This window comes from Diabrotica virgifera, chromosome 8 (genome assembly GCF_917563875.1).
Source record: "Diabrotica virgifera virgifera chromosome 8, PGI_DIABVI_V3a".
Classification (NCBI taxonomy): Eukaryota; Metazoa; Arthropoda; class Insecta; order Coleoptera; family Chrysomelidae; genus Diabrotica; species Diabrotica virgifera.
This window is the reverse complement of record NC_065450.1, coordinates 38,442,644-38,460,465: the sequence shown is the minus strand read 5'-3', so window position 1 is coordinate 38,460,465 and position 17,822 is coordinate 38,442,644. Positions and strand designations below refer to the sequence as shown.

Below are 17,822 nucleotides of genomic sequence, written 5' to 3'. Positions count from 1 at the left end.
CAACGTGGATATCACATACCTAAATAACATAATATACTAAGAAAATTGAATTATGTTATATAATTGAATATTACGTTATGTGATTTTCACATTGCATCTCTCATTTTAAAAATTAATTTCTCAGTCATTTGACAACCGATTTTAAAAAATTTTATATCACTGGTTAGGTAAATGACCGTTTTTTCAAGTTTTTATGTAAATGTCCATTTTCTATCTCGGTTTTAAATAAAAAATGGCGGATTTTTTATAAAAAAAACGCTGTTGACTTTTTTTATTAAAACACCCAGTATATTTCCTTGCAATTTGAAAAAACGGTCATTTACCTATCCAGCGATATAAAAATTTTTAAAGGCGGTTGTGTAATGACTGAGCAATTAATTTTTAAAATGAGAGATACAGTGTGGAAATCACATAATATAATCATATAATATCATTTTGCTTAGTTGTTTTTTAGGTATGTGGACTTTATATCGCTGGATAGGTAAATGACCATTTTTCAGTTTGTAAAAAAATACACTGAATGCTCCATTAAAAAAAGGCAACAACGTTTTTTTCAAAACTCCGCCATTTTTTTTCGTATTTGAAAGAGATATAAAAAATTCAATCCATTCAGACAAAACTTTTACTAAAAACAAAATATTTCAGCGAAAACCGCATATTTCTATCTTGAGCCGTTTAGAAGTTATAGGCAGTTAAAATGGGGGAAAATATAAGTGGACACCCGGTATATAAAACCACAATATGAACCAATGGCAACATATTATGCCGTAGAAATATGAATCAAGACTGAAAAAACAATAAACCTAATTAACACTTTTGAAAAAAGTTATCAAAAAGGATAATGGGACCTATTGGCGACTATGGAGCTATATGGAGAATAAGGTTCAACCACGATTTATACCAATATTACAAAGCAAATTATGCAAAAATACAAAGGTTGCACTGGGCAGGTCACCTTATACGAATGTATACCGAAGAACGCTTAGTAGACTAATAAGAATCTGTTTTTAGGTAGATGTGAGAGGTGGCATTCAGATTTTTGCGGATAAAGTTAGGTGATAACTTCGTTAATAATAATTGATTTATGCTCCTTCTCAAATATGCCCGGAACATTAATAAAAAAAAATAAAATATTTAAAAATTTCAAAAAATTTCGTTTTTTTCAATTTTTTTTGCTTATAACTTTAAAACGATTCATTTTGGAACAAAGTCGTATAGGAATAAAACAAAGATAATTAAATTTTCTATCAGATACGATTGGCTAAAAATATCTTAATTTATCACCCTTGCTGCAAAATAGCAATAAATATAAAATAAGGGGCAAAACAAGCCTGTCTTTATTCAATGATTTTCCATCACTTAGGTTACACCTGGAACCTTCCTAATCCGCTTAGAAAGTTTTTGTAATGTGCTAAAACCGTACACCAAATTTCATTAAATTTGACTTACTAGATTTTGAATATAGTCCTGTCGCCAGGGGGGGTACAACGGCCTCGTTAATTCAGATGGACTTACTCAAGTTTTTTTTATGTATTTTCACCCGTAGAACACGAATTTTTTGGGTAACAGTTGATCCGGATGTCGATAAGATTGTTATAGACCAAGAACTTGAGGAATCAAATAACAGCGATTTTTGGCAAAACAAAACAATATTTTGTATTTTTTGGGCCATTTTAAGTAAAAAATATTTCTACAAGTTTTTTCGTAGGATGCACAGTTTTCGAGATAAACGCGGTTGAACTTTAAAAAAATCGAAAAATTGCAATTTTTGAACCCGAATAACTTTTGATTAAAAAACAAAATAGCAAGTCTGCTTACCGTATTTGAAAGTTTAAGTCAAATTATATCGGTTTTGATTATTTGCATTGGTAAAAATTTATTTTTTTATTGTTTAACAAAGCTATAAACACGTAGGGTTTCCCGTGCTTTTACATTCGTTTTAACGCATGTAACGTAGAAATAGTCTTGATTGCACTAGTACCTATTCTACCTACTCGTTCGATTTTAAATGATAAATCATAGAAACATCACTCACGCACTAGTTGTTTGTAGCTTTGTTTAACAATAACACAATAAATTTTTAGCAATGCAAATAATCAAAACCGACATAATTTGACTTGAACTTTCAAAGGCGCTAAGCAGAATTGCTATTTTATTTTTTAATCAAAAGTTATTCGGGTTTAAAAATTGCAGTTTTTCGATTTTTTGAAAGTTCAACCGCGTTTATCTCGAAAACTGTGCATCCTACTAAAAAACTTGTAGAAATATTTTTTGCTTAAAATGACCCAAAAAATACAAAATATTGTTTTGTTTTGCCAAAAATCGCTGTTATTTGATTCCTCAAGTTCTTGGTCTATAACAATCTTATCGACATCCGGATCAACTGTTACCCAAAAAATTCGTGTTCTACGGGTCAAAATACATAAAAAAAACTTGGGTAAGTCCATCTGAATTAACGAGGCCGTTGTACCCCCCCTGGCGACAGGACTAATAATAATTTTGCAATCTAAACTTTTTTTAAAAAATTAAAATTTTTTAAAATCTTGCACAACAAAAACTAGGCCATACAAAGATTTTTAAATTTTTTTTGCATATAAAGAAGCACTCTACCTATTTAATGCACTTTACAGAATTGAAATCGGATTGTTAAAGCAGCCTCAGCAATGTTTTAAAATTATAAACAATTTTTTGGCTTATAAACAAATTAGTCCTGTGGCCAGGAGGGGGTGCTACGGGCTCCTTTATTTAGATGGACTTACCCAAGATTTTTATGTATTTTTGACCCGTAGAAGACGATTTTTTTGGGTAACAGTTGATCCGGATGTCGATAAGATTGTTATAAACAAAGAACTTGAGGAATTACATAACATTGATTTTTCGCAAAATACATTTTTTTTGTATTTCTTGGGTAATTCTAAGCAAAAAATGTTCTTACAAATTTTTTCGTAGGATGCATAATTTTCGAGATAAACGCAGTGAAACTTTCAAAAATTCGAAAAATTGCAATTTTTGAACGCGAATAAGTTTTGATTAAAAAATGAAATAGCAATTCTGCTGACAGCATTTGAAGGTCAAATCATACCGGTTTTAATTATTTGCATTGCTAAAAATTAATTTTTTTATTATTAAACAAAGCTATCTGTTTATGAGCCAAAAAATTGTTTATAAGTTTAAAATATTGCTGAGGCCCCTTAAATAATCCGATTTTAATTTTGTAAAGTGTATTAGATAGGTAGAGCACCTTTTTATACGCAAAATAATTAGACAACTTCTAAATGGTCTACTTTTTGTTCAGAAAGGTTTTAAAAAATTTGAACTTTTTTAAAGACCTTTAGATTGCAAATTTATTATGCAAAATCTATTAGGTCGATTTTAATGAAATTTGGTACGCGGTTTAAGTATGTTACAAATAATTTTCTAAGCGAATTACTAAGGTTCTAAGTGCCACCAAAGTGGCTAAAAACATTGAATAACAACAGGCGTATTTTGCCCCCTTATTTTATATTTATTGCTATATTGCAGGAAAGATAATACGTTAAGACATTTTTGACCACTCTTATATCATACAAAATTCAATTATCTTTATTTTATTTCTCTACGACTTTGTTCTAAAACGAATCGTTTTAAAGTTATAAGCAAAGAAAGCAGAAAAAATCGACGTTTTTCGAAATTCTTAAATATTTTAATTTTTTTATTAATGTTCCGGGCATATTTGAGAAGGAGCATTAGTCAATTATTATTACTGAAGGTGTCACCTAATTTTATCTGCAAAAATCCGAATGCCACCTTTCACATCCAAAAATAGACGTTTTTTCACAGATCCTTACTGGTCTATGGTAGAACGCTTAGCGGAACTATGGTGGGACGTCGACCAGTAGGAAAACCAAGGAAGAGAGAGAGAGAGAGAGAAAGAGAAAGAGAGAGAGAGAAAGAGAGAGAGAGAGAGAGAGAGAGAAAGAGAGAGAAAGAGAGAGAAAGAGAGAGAAAGAGAGAGAAAGAGAGAGAAAGAGAGAGAAATGTATAGGTTTTATTTATAATTACCTGAAATGTTTACATTCATGTAACGGACTCGCCTTTTTGAGTAAATTAACTCTTCCATATATTTCACGTATCATGACGATTTTTCATTTTACTTTTGAGAAGAATTAACACAACGTCACTATAAAAACGTTGTTTCAAAATTGTCCATAATGGATTCATTCTACAAAAATGTTCCTCACTCTGATTACATTTAATATTCGTTTCATACGTTAAAAATCTTATAACAACTTGGGAGGAATAGAAATAAAGATAAATAAAATGATGTTTTGTGCTCGAGTGAATTTTATTGCACCGCGATCTGTCCTATTAAGTGCTATATTGGCTTTCCAATTTCATTTTAGCGATCAGTCTCTTCTTAAGAAAACCTAATTTTGAGGAATAAGTTCGTTTCTGAAAGAATTCTTGGGAAATTTCAATCACGGGTCTTTCAGTTTCTTTCTTTTTTTTGGGAAGATGGAAACTTTGATGTCAAAGCCTTATAATTAAAAGCATCTTTAATATGCTCTAGGTATATTCACATTAGTTTTAAAAATGTATTTTACATTGATGTAACTGAGTATGTAGTTGTTCACAACCTTTTTTATTTTGCAAGCTTCATATCGACGGTTGAAAGGTAAAAGGTTGTAACGCACAAACTAACTTTTTTCAAAAAGTATAAAAAACGTTACATGTCAGTAATTTGATGAGGAATTAACCTAATAATTTTTTTCATTAATTTGTGGATCTTCAACTGATCATATTAGATAAAAGCTGAAATATCAAAAAAAACGCTGTTTCGAAACTATTAATTATTATCGCTGTACAAAAACCTAGGTGAATTTTTTGAACTACTTGAAATTACTTTTAAGCTTTAGTTGGTCCAGAGAAATAAGATTTTTCTCGTGGTACATCCCCCTCTAGGCCGAAACCAATTTTTTTTATTAGTAGATCTATATTAATAATATGTTTCCTGCAGCTGATTTTGATGATATACTTAGTTATAAACAAACTTTGTTCAAACTTCATTTAATGAAGATTAAAAAACGGTAAATTTTTGCTTTTTTCATCTACTACTAAAAAGTGAAGCATTCTAAACAAATTTGAGAATAAGAAACTCATAAATCATATAAAATCTTTAATATGGCGTTATCTGAATATGTCTATTCTTATTTGTTGCTTAGAAAATTGTAAAATAAATCATAAATTTTAAGATTTTATAAATGTTCAAAACCTATGTAAAATTTAAAATCTTCTTATTACACGAAATGCTGGGACTTCTTGTGATTGAATTATATTTAAAATTTCAAAGCAATTGGTCAAATACTTTAAAAGTTATTTAATTTGTTTATCCCAAATTCATTTTTTTGCAACACTATAAGTCAGAAAATTATGAGGTTAGAGTAATACTTCGGACAAATTATGAAAGAAGAATATTTGTACTACTAACCTAATTAAAAAAAAAGGACAAAAAATTTTAAACAGTGTAAAATTATTTTGCAAAAACATGTCGATTTTCTGCTTACTTATAATCAATTAAAATAACTTTTTAACCATTACCCGTAGACAAATTATTTGTTCACACTTATAAACACTGAATTTTTATACATATTTAGAAAGAAAACAATTGTCCTAGGACAATTAGGGCCTATATTAGCCCTCCCCCCTTTTTTTTTTAATTAACATGTTCTTGCAAAACAATTTTGAAATATTTAGAATTATTTTTTGTCATTTTTTTATAATTAAATTAATAGCGTAAATCTTCTTCTTTCATAAACTATCGAAAGTATTACTGTAACTTCATCATTTTCTGACTTATGGTGTTGCAAAAAAAATTAATTTGGGAAAACAAATTAAATAAGTTTTAAACTATTTGACCAATTGCTTTAAACTTTAGGGTATGACTTAAGCACCAGAAGTCTTAGCATTCCGTGTAATAAGAAAATTTTAAGTTAATTTTTACATAAGTTATGAATATTTACACGAGCTAAAAAATTATGATTTATTTTGCAAGTTTCTAAGCAACCAATTAGGATAGACATATTCAGCGAACGCCATATTGAAGTTATTTATACGATTTATGATTTTCTTGCTCTCAAATTTGTTTAAAATGCTTAACTTTTCGGTATTAGACGAAAAAAAAGCGAAAATTTACCGTTTTTTTATCTCCATTTGTTTATAACTACGTATATCATTAAAATCGGCAGCAAGAAATATATAGGTTATTATTATAGATGTCCATACCATTCAAAAAATTTGGTTTCGGCCTAAAGGGGGTTTTGTCACCAACAGGATATTTTTTTCCTTATTTCCCTGAACTAAATGTTTTATGTTTTAATTTTATTCAACAAATATACAAAACTGTTAAATAGCAGTAATAAACCCAGTTTCTACCATCGAATCAATGCGATTATATTATATGTTATTCCGACCATGTCTAACAGTTCTCCAAAGAAAGCCTCGTGTCAGGCGATATCTCTATTTTAGCGACCGTTTACATGACGTCTATCGAACGGTCTCTTTCTCGTAATTTTTCATCTGAAAACACGATTATGGACACTTTGTATGCCACGCGAGTCACTAAAGGAGTTGACTTTTCATACAGTAACGACTTCCAACGTGAGCCCTTAAGATTTATGGCCGTTTGGTAAAAAAATATTTAGGAGATATGTTCTGTTTAGATTACAGTGGTATTACATAATAATAATATCTATGTATTAGATTATCAATTAATTTTTAAATATGCTTCAATATACAGTCCTAGTCAAAAGTCCCATTCCCCCTCGTATCTTTTGAACTCGTATACTTATTAAACACTCATACAGAAGTTAAAACTTCAAATTGTATACTGGTATAAAATCGTTTATTAAAAAACTATCTAAAATGTCATCCAGATGGATTGCAAAACGTTTTCGTTCTAATTCAGAACATCTTCAGTGCCTAGAATGAAGTATTTCCACGTTGGCTTAAAGCAAAAGGATTGAAATTGTGACTTAAAAAGAAAAAACATGTGGGAATACTTACATTCTGCTGAGTAGCTGGAACTAGCACACTATTTAAAGTGGTAACCCCATAATATTTGGTTTACGTATTATATTTTAATAAAATATGGTGACTAAAAGTCGATGTTGTGATCCTATCTGATCCTGATCTCTATACTCATAACAGGCTTGAAGTCGTTGCTCACATACTCATTATCTCTTCATTAGTCAATTTTCTTAACAGTGGAGCAGGAGTCAGTGTACTCGTTTCCATTTGACAATTTCGTAAATCTTTTTATCTTCAAAGTTTAGGTTTGGTGGTTTAAAGATTCTGATAGAGTCACTTTCAGATATTGCCTGCTTTGACTCCATGATACGCCTAACGCCCAGCTCTCGGATATGGTTTCTTTCATCAGTTACGACAGCCAAAAGTATATTTTCGGGATGGGCAAAGTAAGCATTCCGTTGTAAAACGGGATCAACCTGTTGAAGAAGCTCTTCTGGTAAGTACCTTGTAGATTCAATGATTTTGTAAACATGTCTAGGCTCATCTGTGAATTAGTGGTTTATTTTTATAGCAAACCACATAGGCATATAATATTTTGAGATTGGATGTGACAATCTCTCTCAGATTTTCAGAAGGTCTTGACACACTGATATAGAAGCCGTCTTAAATGTGACATTGGGCCAAGATCACGTACTACAAAGTCTTCTGAACAATGTCCTGAATTGATGACTTGTTATATCTAAAGCAGGTACAAACGGCTCTTGCTAAGAATACGCTTGTCAACTTTTGGAATCTCACAATCAATAGGATTAGAATCAACCACCAGTAGTCTTTCATATTCAGGTAGGGCCTTTCCAATCGGTCCCGAATATCCTATTGGGCCTGTTTTATTTCCATCTGAGTGTTGGAAAAGGTGGCTAAATGGCAGTAAGTTGTAATGGAGAAGCCAAATAATCCATTGTAGAGGTCTTTCTTCATGTATCTCTATTTGTGGCTGCGCGCGCTTCGCTGGCATTTTTCACTTTCCCCTCGCATCTTGGTCGTCTGCTGTTTTTGACGAAGCTGCGCGACCGAATTCCACTTGAATATCAAAGTTTATCTTATATGCTTGAATTTTAAATATATTTTTGTCATATAATTAAACTATAGCATCTCTAAAAGTCGTATAATTAAATTTTACTAAACAGTCAAACTTTAAAGTTTTTTCAAAAACTCCTAATTGTACACATTTTATGTTATCTAACAATAAAACACTGAAAACGTTTGTTTTCTATACTTCCACAAAATTTATTATAACTAAGTGACTACAGCTGTTTCGGCGGAGTGCCTTTCTCAAGTGATACAGTTTACAATGTGTTTGCCTTTTAAGTCTTCAACTGAAGAGGTTGAGGAGTGGGGAGCTGTTTGTCTCGAGTTGGTCATTAAGAATTATATCTGTATTTTTCAGTTTATTAATTTCCATAGATTCTAAAAAAGATAGCTTAAGGCCTTTATTTTGAATATGTAAAATTTGAAACTCTTCATTGAAAGAATGATTATGATCTAGAAGGTGAAGTGCGTATGTAGAAGTGTCTGTTTTTCTATTGTTGAATGCCCTTTTGTGTTCTGCTATCCGTTTGTCAAAAGTTCTGCCAGTTTGACCGATGTACGTTTTCGGACAGTCACCACAAGTTAGTTTGTACACACCACTCTGTAGTTGCTTTCTCTTTCGTCTTTTATTGTTCTTAATATATTTGCTTAAGTTGTTGTTAGTTCTGAAAGCTGGTGTTATTCCTTTCTTTTTTATGTATCTGGCTATCTTTGTTGTTATCTTGCCAGTATATGTGAGAGAGCAGAAGGTACTGGGTTCTTTCTGTGGTGGTGGATACACTAATTTCAGGGCTTTCTTATGGAGTTTTTGGTTTAAAATTTTGTTAACTGTTTGTTCGTTATAGCCGTTGTTTGTTGCTATTTGTTTAATGATGTTTAGTTCTATCTCGAAGTTATTTTTTGTCATCGGAATTTCTGTCAGTCTATGTATCATGCTATGGTAGGCTGCTAATTTGTGTTGTGTAGGATGGGATGATGAATTGTGTATAGTTGTGTCAGTATGGGTAGGTTTATGGTATACGGAGAACTCATGTTTGTTGTGTAGTCTGGAAATCGTTACATCTAGAAAGTTTATGGAGTTATTCTGTTCTGTTTCTATTGTAAACTCAATATTATTATGAAGTGAATTAATATATGATAGAAATTGGTCAAGTTGTCTGTTAGTACCTGTAAAGCATACTAGTATATCATCCACGTATCTCCACCAATATAAGAACTGTTTAAATACGGGATGTTTAGAAATTGTTGTTTCAAGTTGGTTCATAAATATATCTGATAGCAATGGGCTTAGAGGGTTACCCATAATAAGTCCTGCACTGTTGTTTGTGTATATTTGATTATTGAATTCAAAGTAGTCTTGATTTATGCAAATTTCAAGAAGGTGTAAAATTTCAGATGCAATGATCGGATTTGTACTATTATGGTCTAAAAGATTTTTAACTAAAACAAAAGTTTCTGTAGGAGGAACACTAGGAAAAAGATTTTTTACGTCAAATGAAATTAGTCTGGAGTTGTTGGGCAATTGAAAATGTTGTATTTTATTAACTAGTTCTAGTGTATTTTTTACGGTGAATTTAGGTGAAAATTTAGTGTATTCTGTAATAATATCTGATAGTTTTTTTGAAAGTTTATATGACGGAGCTGTATAAAAAGAAACTACAGGTCTTATTGGGTGGTCAGGTTTGTGTAGTTTAATAAAAGAGTATAATTTAGGAGGTTGTGGGTTCATAATATTAAGGTATTTCTGTTCTGTGGTCAACTACAGAGTGGTGTGTACAAACTAACTTGTGGTGACTGTCCGAAAACGTACATCGGTCAAACTGGCAGAACTTTTGACAAACGGATAGCAGAACACAAAAGGGCATTCAACAATAGAAAAACAGACACTTCTACATACGCACTTCACCTTCTAGATCATAATCATTCTTTCAATGAAGAGTTTCAAATTTTACATATTCAAAATAAAGGCCTTAAGCTATCTTTTTTAGAATCTATGGAAATTAATAAACTGAAAAATACAGATATAATTCTGAATGACCAACTCGAGACAAACAGCTCCCCACTCCTCAACCTCTTCAGTTGAAGACTTAAAAGGCAAACACATTGTAAACTGTATCACTTGAGAAAGGCACTCCGCCGAAACAGCTGTAGTCACTTAGTTATAATAAATTTTGTGGAAGTATAGAAAACAAACGTTTTCAGTGTTTTATTGTTAGATAAAATGAACTTCCATCAAGTAACGGTCGAATCCATCAATTATTTTATGTTATGTTGCGCGACCGGAAGATATGAAACAAGTGACAAGTGTATAATAAATGCATATATAATATATTGATTTTACATACTTTTACTAGTTAACTCATGGTATAGGAACGCAATTAATACCATCTGGCCTTTTAAAGAATATTATATGAAAAATTAAGGTTTTTCACAATTTTTTGCTAACTTCGATGGCATTGCGCGACCGGAAGACATATTAATAAAAAAATAATAATTAGTGCTTTTTTCACGTCTATACCAATGGCAACTTTTGTGCACTACAGCGATCTGAAATAAAAAGAATGTGTGTGTACTTTGTACGCACGTAAGAAGTTATACTTCTATTATATGATTTAAACGAAATTAATATACTTTTTATTTATATTTTGTTTAAATATTAAACTAATTTATGCTTACTACTTCTCAAACATTTTTATTAGAACAGTGCCAAAAATTAAAATAATAAAAGAATAAAACACACACAAACACATTAAACAAGCCACAAATGATGTCTGAACATTAATTGTCGAAAATTTTTTTAACTAAATACGTATTTTCTGAAAATACAATTATATAATATACTTACAATCATAAAAAAAAAAAAAAAAAAAAAAAAAAAAGAAAGTTTCTATTGGGACTCGAACCAGCGCTGATAAGAGCGGTTGGTATTGGAATTCATTCGCCTTCTCCGCTTAGCCACGGACACTATGTGTCATTATTTACGAAGATCGACTAACTAAACGGATTAAACTTGTGATATTTTGATATTTTGAAAATTGAACAAATTATTTTAATTTTGAATTGAAATGATTTAGGATTGAAAAAATACAACAAAACATAGAGTAAAAAAACAATATATTAGGTGAATATTGATAGAAATTTTGATGGTAATCAAATTATATAAATAAAAGTATTACATACTATGTATTTTGGCAGATCAAATAAGTAGGTTTATACCCATGATACATTAACAATTATTACGTACCTGTTGCTTTTAAAAACTATTTAAAAGTCACTACAATATTATAAACTTTTTTGTTTCTGTCCTCACAACAATAAAACTAATATATTATACATTTGTTTATCTTTACCTTTACCTCCAAACCACAGCTGCCATATCGGATAATTTTTGACATGTCATTTGAACATCCAATCAGAACAAAGTTATAATGCGCATGCGCCGGGCTGATAGGTTTTAACATATAAAAAAATCACCCTCTATCGCCGGTAAAGAAGTATAACTTCAAAAAAAAGTTTTTTTCGAACCACGCTATCTAGTATACCTCACAATTTATTAATCCAGTAAAAAGTTAAAGATAAAAAAGTTATGAAATATACCCAGAACGGACGCCTATGACCAGTACTAGCAATTCGCAATTGATGGAGTCGATTTATCTCTGGAAGATAAAGAGGCGTACCAGTTTTCTTTTTTCTAAACAGAAGCCTTCTGAACGTACTTAAAAAAACTAATTACAAGATTTCTAGCTCCCTTATCTGAGGAATCTCAGGTCTTCGTTTGTCAGGAGAATTTCTGGACACCCTGTATATAACGGGCAGACAGGCAGACATGTATAATTCAAAGTTGTCACATTTTAAGGTAAAATGGGTGAAAGCAGTAAAATGAATGAAAATGGAAGTTCATTAAAAGATCAATTAATAGATTTGAAAGAAGCTGACGATAAAAGAAAAACGACAAGAGCTTCTCTCTATCATTTAATTAAATGATAATTAAATAATATAAATATAAATAATATAAATTTTACAGTAAAACGTAGATAATAAAATTTCATTACTAATATTTTTACAAAAATTTATAAAGACTATTAAATTTCTTAGATCAGTATTATGCAAGAAATATCATATCGGGGATGCATTAATTATAACTTTACGAGATATAAAATTATTATGAAGCATAAAATAAAACAGAATTTAATGTCTTTATTGGGAAAAACTGAATAATAAATGAAATCTCGTTTACGTTATAATATTACCATAAGCTTTTTCTGGATTTACTCGCACATAAATAGGAATTACTAAAATTAACTTTAAATTTTGTGATTCTTTATGATAAAAAGATTTGTTATCAGTAAAGCCCAATCACATATTATCATTATTTGTCTGAAAGATTATTTTAAAATTTATTTCATATAGTCTTATCAGAAATCCTCGTAGGAAGTCTGAGTTTGAAGTTAGATTTGACATGTTGCTGTGATCCTGGTTATAAAAACCACAAACAAGTAGTTTATATTAAGAAAGGGGGTAATTACAAGTAAATATCAGCTCAGATTAAAGTCTGCAACTCAGTGATAGGCTCATAAAATTCTCAAACGAATAGCAAATCAAATTATAAGCACTTAACTTCCAGTAAGCAGTCAAATTGTCGTACTTTTTACTATAACATTTCAAATATGTTAAAAACCCGTACTACTCCGCTATATTAGCTAACGATCTGCACTCGATGGACACCAATACATGAATGAATACTTTTATTTCTATCGAAAACCGATAAAAATTAAAAATACTGAATATACTGAATACTGAAAACTGAAAAATACCTTGTTCAACAATTTTCAGAAAACTATCGAATGACACCAAACACGACCCCCACACCCCTCCCCCTGGAGGTGTGGTAGAAGGTAACTTTAAAATCTTAAATAGAAACCCCCAGTTTATACTGCAGATTTAAAGTCCTTACCTAATAATAAGCAACTTTTATTCGAGATATTTTTTCGAATTGTAGATAGATGGCGCTATAATCGGAAAAAACCATTTAGCGTGATACCATAAATTATAGGTAAATTATAGAAACGGTTTAATGTCTCGAGACATTCACTTCCAAATAAAAACCCAAAAACAGGTGTGTAATATTTTCGAAATACCTACCTATCAAATGATATCAAACAAGACCCCCCACTCTACACCCTGGAGGTGCGGTGGGGTAACTCTAAAATCCTAAGTAGGGACCCCCGTTTTTTATTGCAATTTTATTGCATTTATTCGAAACATGTTTTAGAATTGTTGAGAGATGGCGCTAATAAATCGTATTTTTCCTATTATAGCGCCATCGATCAACAATAAAAAATGTTTCGAACAAATTATTTTTTCATGAGGAATCCAAATCTGCAATAAAAAAAATGGTGGCTCATGTTTGGTGTTATTCGATAGGTTTTTGAAAAATATTATACACGTATTTTTCATTGGGCAGTATATTTCTCGAGATATTAGACCTTTTCCATAATTTATTTACCTAGGTATCACGATATAGTTATTTTCCTAACAAGTGCAGAAAGTCATTATTTTCCGCACACGACTGCAGTTTGCCGAACGATGCGAAGCGGGAGTTCGGCAAGCAGTCGAGTTCGGAAAAGAGACTTTCTGCAAGAGTTAGGAACAATATTTTTTCTAAGAGTCTTTAAAAAATTACCAAATCTTAATCAATTACTTTAATTAATATAAAAATACATACACAAATTAATTCTTTGACAAGGTTGTCAAAACCAAACTTTCAATATAATTAGTTAGCATGACGACGATCTTGGTTTCCATGACAATGATTCAAAACGACTGTTATTGTCTACCGATTTGGCTTTCGAATATTATGTCAAAATAATTTTATTTCATCGAATTGTCGCGTTAATTTCATTAAAACAGGAACACAATAAGATATATTTGAAATAAATTAGTAAATAATACCTAAATATTAGTTTATTGCATGTATTATAATTACTTTAAGGCCATATTAACATAATATCTAAATTAACACGCCTGCGGAAAAGTAAAAACCGCGTGCGGAAAAGTAACACGCGTGCGGAAAAGTAACACGCGTGCGAAAAAGTGAAACTTTCTAAACTAAAATGCGTGCGCGAAAGTAGACATTTTTGCACGCTCGTAGAAAATAGTATATTGTGCAACAAGTGCAGAAAGGTACTAATTTCTCACGAGTTTGAAAAGTTGCGGTACGAGCGCAAGCGAGTGCCGAAATTCAAACGAGTGAGAAATTACCTTTCTGCACGTGTTTCACACTATACTTTTTCTACAAGCACAGTTTTTCCTAAAAATAAAAATCACAATTTCCAAACGGCGATTAATTATAATAGGTACCTATGTGATAAATTTTAAACTGTATTTAATTAATACCTACTAATCAATTTAAATTCCTTATACCTAAATAAATTGCACAGAAATCAGTTAAAAAATTAATGCACTGCCTTAATTTGTTTAAATTTAAACAATTATTACACATTATTGACATTATATTTATGCAGTCACGGATTTACACAAAACCTACTTCATTCGACGTCTCTTGCACAGGTTGCTAAATCCTTATTGGTTATTTGATAATTATAAAATGTTTAATAAGAATAAAATTGTAAAATAAAATAGTTGTAACATCCATAATTTAGTTTCTATGCTATAGTTAAATATAATAATTTTCTTATAGGTTATATATTTGTCTAAAGTTTAACCACGGATGTAAACAGAATATAACGTTACTCAGAATGCGGTAGTCCACGGATGTAAACAGAATATAACGTTACTCAGAATGAGGTAGTCAACTGTGCAGAAAAGAACTTTGCGGCACAGAAACGTCACATTGCGGCACAGAAACGTCACTTTTCTGCACACTAATGTCAAATATCTTATACTGTGAGAAAATATCAAGTTTGCTAACATAAAACCGTGCAGAAAAGTGCACTTTGAATAGTGGTTGTAGAAAAAATAGTTTTTCGGATTATAACGACATGTGTTCACAATTCGAAAAAATGTTTTGAATAAAAGTTGCTTAGTTTTACGTAGTGAATCCAAATCTGCAATAAAAACTGGGGGTTTCTATTTAAGATTTTAAAATTAACCCCCACCCTACCTCCCGGGGTGGAGTGGGGGGACGTGTTTGGTGTCATTTGAGAGATTTTTAAAAATTATTGAACAAGTATTTTTCAGTTGTTCGATCGGATGTTGACTTCGCGAAACATTCGACTACTCCGATATTTTTGGGACACCTCGTATAAATAAAACTACAATACGACATATTCACAGTCCGAATTTTTAAATTATTAGTAAGTGTGTAAAGTTAAAACTAAAATTACATAATACTTACTCTCTTTCGGTAGCTTATCTGAAACAAGAGACTTTTATTAAAGAACAGGAATGATTAAAAAAGTATATTCAGTCTCGTTCGAACGTTCGGACAGTAAAGTCGTTATCGTAGGTAACCATTAGTTTATAATTGCTTTTTAATTTCACAAGTTTTTGTTAGTGAAGTGCAAAACAACACATCTATTAATCATTGGGTGATGATAGATTTTGTTATCATTGGATGATAACAAATTTAGTGAGTACCTATTTAATTTACCTACTTCATAATATTTAACATGTCACAGAACGTCAATAACCCTACTAAATCGTATTCAGCGGCGTTAGCCCAGAACTCGAATCTACTACCAAACAGAGATCAAGCCATATTATTTACATCAATAGATGGTTTTAAAATACAAGACTATCTCCTACAGATTGGACCAATAGTGAACCCACATAATATAATATATTGTTCACGCATCTCTAACAATCGAGTATGCATATACTTGAGGGATAAAACATTGTCGACGATTTTCTAAAAAATAAAGGAATTATCACAATTAATAACACTCCTATAGTTGCTCGAAGGTTAATTACCCCATCAGATAGGTTGCTAATATCTAATGCAAGCCCCACAATTTCTAATGAGGAAATCACAGGAAGTTTACAAAATCTAGGCTTAACATTATTATCGCCAATGATACAACTGAGAATTGGAGCTACTGACCCAGCTTACAGCCATATACTTAGTTTTAGAAGACAAATTTACATCTCGCCTCCAGAAAATGCATCTTTACCGGAATACATTGATATAGAATAAGATGGAATAGTAAAGAGGTTATATTTAACACTAGACAGCCATAACTGTTTCAAATGCAAGCAGGCAGGATACAATGCTTTACAATGCACTGCCTCATTTCCACCACCTATGAATATAATACCTACAGGAAGCAATAATCAATCAGACAACATAACTCAGGCCCAGAATTCAGCACTTTCTATTTCTGACACCACTACCGCTTCTTCTTCCAATAATACACAACCCATCAAAGACCACAGTTCACTAATAAAAACTTACCCCTAGATATGTCTAAGCTATCTACGACACAAAATCCAGAACTATCAAACTCACCCCTCTCCCAAACTTTAAATACCCCTATGAATCTTGAGACAAACAAAACTATTTTGGTGGACAATACAAAGTCCGATCATCCCTCAACACAAAATAACTCACAAAAACGTACCGCTTCTGCTGTTTCTTCTCCTACTTCTGAGGATGTCCAATTCGCAACTCCAACTATAACACAAAATAAGAAAAAGAGCAAAACAGAAAAAAACCTGAACAAAACATAAAGTTTTCAGACAATACTAAAACATATATAGATAATCACTCGCCTCCTTTTTGCCTCAGCAGTCAGCAAGTTGAAAGTCTACTAGAAAATTGCTACGGCTGCTCTGATGTAGTAATGGTAGCGAAGGATTATAACTCTGACATCGTAGCTATTATCACTATGTTGGATGAAATTCACCCACATTTAAAAGACAGAACAACAAAATATCGCTGCACTAAATTGAGAAAAAAATTAGCTGTACAAATTAATTTACCACTTAATTTAACGAATTTGGATTCTGAAAGTGATTCATCCACTTTTTAATTTTTGTTTTCAATAATAAAATATAATCATTATGTATAACAAAATTTTACAGTGGAATTTAAATAGTTTTAAAACTCGTTTACCTATGTTACAGTTGTTAATCAATAAATACACACCACAAATTATTTGTCTTCAAGAAACTAATTTTAAAGATTCCACCTGCATGAATCTAAAATCTTTTAATTCATATTTTAAAAATAGGGATAATGCTGGTCACGCTTTAGGTGGCGTTGCCATTTAAGTAAAAGAACAAATAATATCCAAAGAAATTCCTCTAAGCACAAATCTGGAAGCTGTAGCTGTACAAATTGGTACAACACAAAAAGTTAACATAGGTATGTAATATATATATATATATATATATATATATATATATATATATATATATATATATATATATATATATATATATACACCTCCAAATTATAACCTAGAAGAACAACATCTTGTAAACCTAATAAATCAGGTACCTAATCCAAAATTTATACTGGGAGATCTAAATGGGCATAACACTAACTGGGGTTCCTTTAAAACTACATCTACCGGAAAAAAGATTGAAAATATAGTGAACACGTTAAATCTTGCAATACTAAACGATGGTAGTACCTTAAGCTTATCGATAGGGACATTTTCTTCTACAGATATCTCACTTTGTACGCCCACTCTTCAAATAAATCACAATTGGTACGTAGAAAAAGACTTATATGGGAGTGATCACTAGCCGATTTTAATAGAAAA

The 17,822-nt window shown here is 31.1% G+C and overlaps 1 protein-coding gene across 3 annotated transcripts in view; it reads right to left on the bottom strand.

Moving 5' to 3' along the window:
- The window catches only part of LOC126889574 (high affinity cGMP-specific 3',5'-cyclic phosphodiesterase 9A), a 1,727,652-nt gene that overhangs the window by 994,699 nt on the left and 715,131 nt on the right, over positions 1 to 17,822 (bottom strand). For 2 of the 3 annotated variants that reach the window (XM_050657957.1, XM_050657959.1), the window contains exon 3: positions 15,452 to 15,469. The exons of the other annotated variant lie outside the window; for it this stretch is intronic. The gene's annotated coding sequence lies outside the window, so the exon portion shown is untranslated. The remainder of the gene's footprint in view (positions 1 to 15,451; positions 15,470 to 17,822) is intronic. 3 annotated transcript variants of the gene reach the window in all.